This window comes from Hoplias malabaricus, unplaced genomic scaffold (assembly GCF_029633855.1).
Source record: "Hoplias malabaricus isolate fHopMal1 unplaced genomic scaffold, fHopMal1.hap1 scaffold_155, whole genome shotgun sequence".
In the NCBI taxonomy this organism is placed as follows: Eukaryota; Metazoa; Chordata; class Actinopteri; order Characiformes; family Erythrinidae; genus Hoplias; species Hoplias malabaricus.
In genome coordinates, this window is record NW_027101295.1 from 90,999 (window position 1) to 98,213 (window position 7,215).

General features: G+C 50.0%; 15 non-coding genes across 15 annotated transcripts; all 15 read right to left on the reverse strand.

The window, feature by feature from the left end:
- Window positions 1–110: 110 nt before the first annotated feature.
- trnal-aag (transfer RNA leucine (anticodon AAG)) lies at window positions 111–192 on the reverse strand. Its single transcript has one exon. It is a non-coding gene; the product is annotated as a tRNA-Leu (tRNA).
- Window positions 193–559: 367 nt separating this feature from the next.
- Window positions 560–641, reverse strand: trnal-uag (transfer RNA leucine (anticodon UAG)). Its single transcript has one exon. It is a non-coding gene; the product is annotated as a tRNA-Leu (tRNA).
- A 379-nt stretch (window positions 642–1,020) lies between these two features.
- On the reverse strand, window positions 1,021–1,102 carry trnal-aag (transfer RNA leucine (anticodon AAG)). Its single transcript has one exon. It is a non-coding gene; the product is annotated as a tRNA-Leu (tRNA).
- Window positions 1,103–1,469: 367 nt separating this feature from the next.
- Window positions 1,470–1,551, reverse strand: trnal-uag (transfer RNA leucine (anticodon UAG)). The gene has a single exon. It is a non-coding gene; the product is annotated as a tRNA-Leu (tRNA).
- Window positions 1,552–1,930: 379 nt separating this feature from the next.
- trnal-aag (transfer RNA leucine (anticodon AAG)) lies at window positions 1,931–2,012 on the reverse strand. Its single transcript has one exon. It is a non-coding gene; the product is annotated as a tRNA-Leu (tRNA).
- Window positions 2,013–2,379: 367 nt separating this feature from the next.
- trnal-uag (transfer RNA leucine (anticodon UAG)) lies at window positions 2,380–2,461 on the reverse strand. Its single transcript has one exon. It is a non-coding gene; the product is annotated as a tRNA-Leu (tRNA).
- Window positions 2,462–2,840: 379 nt separating this feature from the next.
- trnal-aag (transfer RNA leucine (anticodon AAG)) lies at window positions 2,841–2,922 on the reverse strand. The gene has a single exon. It is a non-coding gene; the product is annotated as a tRNA-Leu (tRNA).
- Window positions 2,923–3,289: 367 nt separating this feature from the next.
- trnal-uag (transfer RNA leucine (anticodon UAG)) lies at window positions 3,290–3,371 on the reverse strand. Its single transcript has one exon. It is a non-coding gene; the product is annotated as a tRNA-Leu (tRNA).
- Window positions 3,372–3,750: 379 nt separating this feature from the next.
- trnal-aag (transfer RNA leucine (anticodon AAG)) lies at window positions 3,751–3,832 on the reverse strand. The gene has a single exon. It is a non-coding gene; the product is annotated as a tRNA-Leu (tRNA).
- Window positions 3,833–4,199: 367 nt separating this feature from the next.
- Window positions 4,200–4,281, reverse strand: trnal-uag (transfer RNA leucine (anticodon UAG)). The gene has a single exon. It is a non-coding gene; the product is annotated as a tRNA-Leu (tRNA).
- An 828-nt stretch (window positions 4,282–5,109) lies between these two features.
- Window positions 5,110–5,191, reverse strand: trnal-uag (transfer RNA leucine (anticodon UAG)). The gene has a single exon. It is a non-coding gene; the product is annotated as a tRNA-Leu (tRNA).
- Window positions 5,192–5,570: 379 nt separating this feature from the next.
- Window positions 5,571–5,652, reverse strand: trnal-aag (transfer RNA leucine (anticodon AAG)). The gene has a single exon. It is a non-coding gene; the product is annotated as a tRNA-Leu (tRNA).
- A 367-nt stretch (window positions 5,653–6,019) lies between these two features.
- Window positions 6,020–6,101, reverse strand: trnal-uag (transfer RNA leucine (anticodon UAG)). Its single transcript has one exon. It is a non-coding gene; the product is annotated as a tRNA-Leu (tRNA).
- Window positions 6,102–6,480: 379 nt separating this feature from the next.
- On the reverse strand, window positions 6,481–6,562 carry trnal-aag (transfer RNA leucine (anticodon AAG)). Its single transcript has one exon. It is a non-coding gene; the product is annotated as a tRNA-Leu (tRNA).
- Window positions 6,563–6,929: 367 nt separating this feature from the next.
- trnal-uag (transfer RNA leucine (anticodon UAG)) lies at window positions 6,930–7,011 on the reverse strand. Its single transcript has one exon. It is a non-coding gene; the product is annotated as a tRNA-Leu (tRNA).
- Between the last annotated feature and the right edge of the window lie 204 nt (window positions 7,012–7,215).

A 7,215-nucleotide genomic window follows, 5' to 3' on the forward strand; every position in this document is an offset into this window, starting at 1 on the left:
ACGTCAAGCCGACTCTTCCAAGTTGCTGCTGTTGAAAAGAGCAACAGAGGGTGCCAAGTTGAGTATAAGCTGCTCAACAGCTTGGATGGTGGTTTCTTCAAAACCTTCTGTGGCAGCGGTGGGATTTGAACCCACGCCTCCGAAGAGACTGGAGCCTTAATCCAGCGCCTTAGACCGCTCGGCCACGCTACCGGCTTCGTGTGGCTTTCGCACTGCAATGGCAACGGCATAGTTTATCCACTTGGACGCTAAAGCGTCTGCTTTTCTTCTTCTATCGGCGGACATATTTGGGGTCAACCTCGTGCCGCACTGCATTGGTGAGAACAATATAACTTTTGAGATCATTTACTAAGCAACTGATCTTTTACAAAAATTAATAAAACAGACGCCCAGTGAACACAGAGGATGTGGAAATCAGTCTAACAAAAGCCCACCACAAGGACATCTGCCGTTCATTGATACTACACCAACATCGTACACGCAAGGTCTTGCCACAGACATTTTCAACATGGCGCTTTTCCAAGGATGGACCGAGCCAACATCTTCACAAAAGCTTCGCTGGCAGTGGTGGGATTCGAACCCACGCCTCCACAGAGACTGGAGCCTAAATCCAGCGCCTTCGACCACTCGGCCACACTACCGCCGAGAAGCCCCGGCCCTCTTATTCCTAGCCAAAACAGAAGGGGGCGTAACACGCGAGCTAGAGAATCTCAGTCAAGTCATCTATTGGCAGATGCAGACTAAGAAGCGCTAGATTCCTAAGACTTCGGACTGGCCGACGCGGCTTTATGGTTTGCTTTATACGGCCGCCTGCGTGTTGGGCATTCTTTTGATGTGTTCTCCGTTGGTTCGGCCAGCTTGGGCCATCCTACGCCCTTTGAATATTGGAGAACTTGAAGGAATTGAAGAAACGTCAAGCCGACTCTTCCAAGTTGCTGCTGTTGAAAAGAGCAACAGAGGGCGCCAAGTTGAGTATAAGCTGCTCAACAGCTTGGATGGTGGTTTCTTCAAAACCTTCTTTGGCAGCGGTGGGATTTGAACCCACGCCTCCGAAGAGACTGGAGCCTTAATCCAGCGCCTTAGACCGCTCGGCCACGCTACCGGCTTCGTGCGGCTTTCGCACTGCAATGGTAACGGCATAGTTTATCCACTTGGACGCTAAAGTGTCTGCTTTTCTTCTTCTATCGGCGGACATATTTGGGGTCAACCTCGTGCCGCACTGCATTGGTGAGAACAATATAACTTTTGAGATCATTTACTAAGCAACTGATCTTTTACAAAAATTAATAAAACAGACGCCCAGTGAACACAGAGGATGTGGAAATCAGTCTAACAAAAGCCCACCACAAGGACATCTGCCGTTCATTGATACTACACCAACATCGTACACGCAAGCTCTTGCCACAGACATTTTCAACATGGCGCTTTTCCAAGGATGGACCGAGCCAACATCTTCACAAAAGCTTCGCTGGCAGTGGTGGGATTCGAACCCACGCCTCCACAGAGACTGGAGCCTAAATCCAGCGCCTTCGACCACTCGGCCACACTACCTCCGAGAAGCCCCGGCCCTCTTATTCCTAGCCAAAACAGAAGGGGGCGTAACACGCGAGCTAGAGAATCTCAGTCAAGTCATCTATTGGCAGATGCAGACAAAGAAGCGCTAGATTCCTAAGACTTCGGACTGGCCGACGCGGCTTTATGGTTTGCTTTATACGGCCGCCTGCGTGTTGGGCATTCTTTTGATGTGTTCTCCGTTGGTTCGGCCAGCTTAGGCCATCCTACGCCCTTTGAATATTGGAGAACTTGAAGGAATTGAAGAAACGTCAAGCCGACTCTTCCAAGTTGCTGCTGTTGAAAAGAGCAACAGAGGGCGCCAATTTGAGTATAAGCTGCTCAACAGCTTGGATGGTGGTTTCTTCAAAACCTTCTTTGGCAGCGGTGGGATTTGAACCCACGCCTCCGAAGAGACTGGAGCCTTAATCCAGCGCCTTAGACCGCTCGGCCACGCTACCGGCTTCGTACGGCTTTTGCACTGCAATGGCAACGGCATAGTTTATCCACTTGGACGCTAAAGTGTCTGCTTTTCTTCTTCTATCGGCGGACATATTTGGGGTCAACCTCGTGCCGCACTGCATTGGTGAGAACAATATAACTTTTGAGATCATTTACTAAGCAACTGATCTTTTACAAAAATTAATAAAACAGACGCCCAGTGAACACAGAGGATGTGGAAATCAGTCTAACAAAAGCCCACCACAAGGACATCTGCCGTTCATTGATACTACACCAACATGGTACACGCAAGCTCTTGCCACAGACATTTTCAACATGGCGCTTTTCCAAGGATGGACCGAGCCAACATCTTCACAAAAGCTTCGCTGGCAGTGGTGGGATTCGAACCCACGCCTCCACAGAGACTGGAGCCTAAATCCAGCGCCTTCGACCACTCGGCCACACTACCGCCGAGAAGCCCCGGCCCTCTTATTCCTAGCCAAAACAGAAGGGGGCGTAACACGCGAGCTAGAGAATCTCAGTCAAGTCATCTATTGGCAGATGCAGACTAAGAAGCGCTAGATTCCTAAGACTTCGGACTGGCCGACGCGGCTTTATGGTTTGCTTTATACGGCCGCCTGCGTGTTGGGCATTCTTTTGATGTGTTCTCCGTTGGTTCGGCCAGCTTGGGCCATCCTACGCCCTTTGAATATTGGAGAACTTGAAGGAATTGAAGAAACGTCAAGCCGACTCTTCCAAGTTGCTGCTGTTGAAAAGAGCAACAGAGGGCGCCAAGTTGAGTATAAGCTGCTCAACAGCTTGGATGGTGGTTTCTTCAAAACCTTCTTTGGCAGCGGTGGGATTTGAACCCACGCCTCCGAAGAGACTGGAGCCTTAATCCAGCGCCTTAGACCGCTCGGCCACGCTACCGGCTTCGTGCGGCTTTCGCACTGCAATGGCAACGGCATAGTTTATCCACTTGGACGCTAAAGTGTCTGCTTTTCTTCTTCTATCGGCGGACATATTTGGGGTCAACCTCGTGCCGCACTGCATTGGTGAGAACAATATAACTTTTGAGATCATTTACTAAGCAACTGATCTTTTACAAAAATTAATAAAACAGACGCCCAGTGAACACAGAGGATGTGGAAATCAGTCTAACAAAAGCCCACCACAAGGACATCTGCCGTTCATTGATACTACACCAACATCGTACACGCAAGCTCTTGCCACAGACATTTTCAACATGGCGCTTTTCCAAGGATGGACCGAGCCAACATCTTCACAAAAGCTTCGCTGGCAGTGGTGGGATTCGAACCCACGCCTCCACAGAGACTGGAGCCTAAATCCAGCGCCTTCGACCACTCGGCCACACTACCGCCGAGAAGCCCCGGCCCTCTTATTCCTAGCCAAAACAGAAGGGGGCGTAACACGCGAGCTAGAGAATCTCAGTCAAGTCATCTATTGGCAGATGCAGACTAAGAAGCGCTAGATTCCTAAGACTTCGGACTGGCCGACGCGGCTTTATGGTTTGCTTTATACAGCCGCCTGCGTGTTGGGCATTCTTTTGATGTGTTCTCCGTTGGTTCGGCCAGCTTGGGCCATCCTACGCCCTTTGAATATTGGAGAACTTGAAGGAATTGAAGAAACGTCAAGCCGACTCTTCCAAGTTGCTGCTGTTGAAAAGAGCAACAGAGGGCGCCAAGTTGAGTATAAGCTGCTCAACAGCTTGGATGGTGGTTTCTTCAAAACCTTCTTTGGCAGCGGTGGGATTTGAACCCACGCCTCCGAAGAGACTGGAGCCTTAATCCAGCGCCTTAGACCGCTCGGCCACGCTACCGGCTTCGTGCGGCTTTCGCACTGCAATGGCAACGGCATAGTTTATCCACTTGGACGCTAAAGTGTCTGCTTTTCTTCTTCTATCGGCGGACATATTTGGGGTCAACCTCGTGCCGCACTGCATTGGTGAGAACAATATAACTTTTGAGATCATTTACTAAGCAACTGATCTTTTACAAAAATTAATAAAACAGACGCCCAGTGAACACAGAGGATGTGGAAATCAGTCTAACAAAAGCCCACCACAAGGACATCTGCCGTTCATTGATACTACACCAACATCGTACACGCAAGCTCTTGCCACAGACATTTTCAACATGGCGCTTTTCCAAGGATGGACCGAGCCAACATCTTCACAAAAGCTTCGCTGGCAGTGGTGGGATTCGAACCCACGCCTCCACAGAGACTGGAGCCTAAATCCAGCGCCTTCGACCACTCGGCCACACTACCTCCGAGAAGCCCCGGCCCTCTTATTCCTAGCCAAAACAGAAGGGGGCGTAACACGCGAGCTAGAGAATCTCAGTCAAGTCATCTATTGGCAGATGCAGACAAAGAAGCGCTAGATTCCTAAGACTTCGGACTGGCCGACGCGGCTTTATGGTTTGCTTTATACGGCCGCCTGCGTGTTGGGCATTCTTTTGATGTGTTCTCCGTTGGTTCGGCCAGCTTGGGCCATCCTACGCCCTTTGAATATTGGAGAACTTGAAAGAATTGAAGAAACGTCAAGCCGACTCTTCCAAGTTGCTGCTGTTGAAAAGAGCAACAGAGGGCGCCAAGTTGAGTATAAGCTGCTCAACAGCTTGGATGGTGGTTTCTTCAAAACCTTCTTTGGCAGAGGTGGGATTTGAACCCACGCCTCCGAAGAGACTGGAGCCTTAATCCAGCGCCTTAGACCGCTCGGCCACGCTACCGGCTTCGTGTGGCTTTCGCACTGCAATGGCAACGGCATAGTTTATCCACTTGGACGCTAAAGTGTCTGCTTTTCTTCTTCTATCGGCGGACATATTTGGGGTCAACCTCGTGCCGCACTGCATTGGTGAGAACAATATAACTTTTGAGATCATTTACTAAGCAACTGATCTTTTACAAAAATTAATAAAACAGACGCCCAGTGAACACAGAGGATGTGGAAATCAGTCTAACAAAAGCCCACCACAAGGACATCTGCCGTTCATTGATACTACACCAACATCGTACACGCAAGCTCTTGCCACAGACATTTTCAACATGGCGCTTTTCCAAGGATGGACCGAGCCAACATCTTCACAAAAGCTTCGCTGGCAGTGGTGGGATTCGAACCCACGCCTCCACAGAGACTGGAGCCTAAATCCAGCGCCTTCGACCACTCGGCCACACTACCTCCGAGAAGCCCCGGCCCTCTTATTCCTAGCCAAAACAGAAGGGGGCGTAACACGCGAGCTAGAGAATCTCAGTCAAGTCATCTATTGGCAGATGCAGACAAAGAAGCGCTAGATTCCTAAGACTTCGGACTGGCCGACGCGGCTTTATGGTTTGCTTTATACGGCCGCCTGCGTGTTGGGCATTCTTTTGATGTGTTCTCCGTTGGTTCGGCCAGCTTGGGCCATCCTACGCCCTTTGAATATTGGAGAACTTGAAGGAATTGAAGAAACGTCAAGCCGACTCTTCCAAGTTGCTGCTATTGAAAAGAGCAACAGAGGGCGCCAATTTGAGTATAAGCTGCTCAACAGCTTGGATGGTGGTTTCTTCAAAACCTTCTTTGGCAGCGGTGGGATTTGAACCCACGCCTCCGAAGAGACTGGAGCCTTAATCCAGCGCCTTAGACCGCTCGGCCACGCTACCGGCTTCGTACGGCTTTCGCACTGCAATGGCAATGGCATAGTTTATCCACTTGGACGCTAAAGTGTCTGCTTTTCTTCTTCTATCGGCGGACATATTTGGGGTCAACCTCGTGCCGCACTGCATTGGTGAGAACAATATAACTTTTGAGATCATTTACTAAGCAACTGATCTTTTACAAAAATTAATAAAACAGACGCCCAGTGAACACAGAGGATGTGGAAATCAGTCTAACAAAAGCCCACCACAAGGACATCTGCCGTTCATTGATACTACACCAACATCGTACACGCAAGGTCTTGCCACAGACATTTTCAACATGGCGCTTTTCCAAGGATGGACCGAGCCAACATCTTCACAAAAGCTTCGCTGGCAGTGGTGGGATTCGAACCCACGCCTCCACAGAGACTGGAGCCTAAATCCAGCGCCTTCGACCACTCGGCCACACTACCGCCGAGAAGCCCCGGCCCTCTTATTCCTAGCCAAAACAGAAGGGGGCGTAACACGCGAGCTAGAGAATCTCAGTCAAGTCATCTATTGGCAGATGCAGACTAAGAAGCGCTAGATTCCTAAGACTTCGGACTGGCCGACGCGGCTTTATGGTTTGCTTTATACGGCCGCCTGCGTGTTGGGCATTCTTTTGATGTGTTCTCCGTTGGTTCGGCCAGCTTGGGCCATCCTACGCCCTTTGAATATTGGAGAACTTGAAGGAATTGAAGAAACGTCAAGCCGACTCTTCCAAGTTGCTGCTGTTGAAAAGAGCAACAGAGGGCGCCAATTTGAGTATAAGCTGCTCAACAGCTTGGATGGTGGTTTCTTCAAAACCTTCTTTGGCAGCGGTGGGATTTGAACCCACGCCTCCGAAGAGACTGGAGCCTTAATCCAGCGCCTTAGACCGCTCGGCCACGCTACCGGCTTCGTGCGGCTTTCGCACTGCAATGGCAACGGCATAGTTTATCCACTTGGACGCTAAAGTGTCTGCTTTTCTTCTTCTATCGGCGGACATATTTGGGGTCAACCTCGTGCCGCACTGCATTGGTGAGAACAATATAACTTTTGAGATCATTTACTAAGCAACTGATCTTTTACAAAAATTAATAAAACAGACGCCCAGTGAACACAGAGGATGTGGAAATCAGTCTAACAAAAGCCCACCACAAGGACATCTGCCGTTCATTGATACTACACCAACATCGTACACGCAAGCTCTTGCCACAGACATTTTCAACATGGCGCTTTTCCAAGGATGGACCGAGCCAACATCTTCACAAAAGCTTCGCTGGCAGTGGTGGGATTCGAACCCACGCCTCCACAGAGACTGGAGCCTAAATCCAGCGCCTTCGACCACTCGGCCACACTACCTCCGAGAAGCCCCGGCCCTCTTATTCCTAGCCAAAACAGAAGGGGGCGTAACACGCGAGCTAGAGAATCTCAGTCAAGTCATCTATTGGCAGATGCAGACAAAGAAGCGCTAGATTCCTAAGACTTCGGACTGGCCGACGCGGCTTTATGGTTTGCTTTATACGGCCGCCTGCGTGTTGGGCATTCTTTTGATGTGTTCTCCGT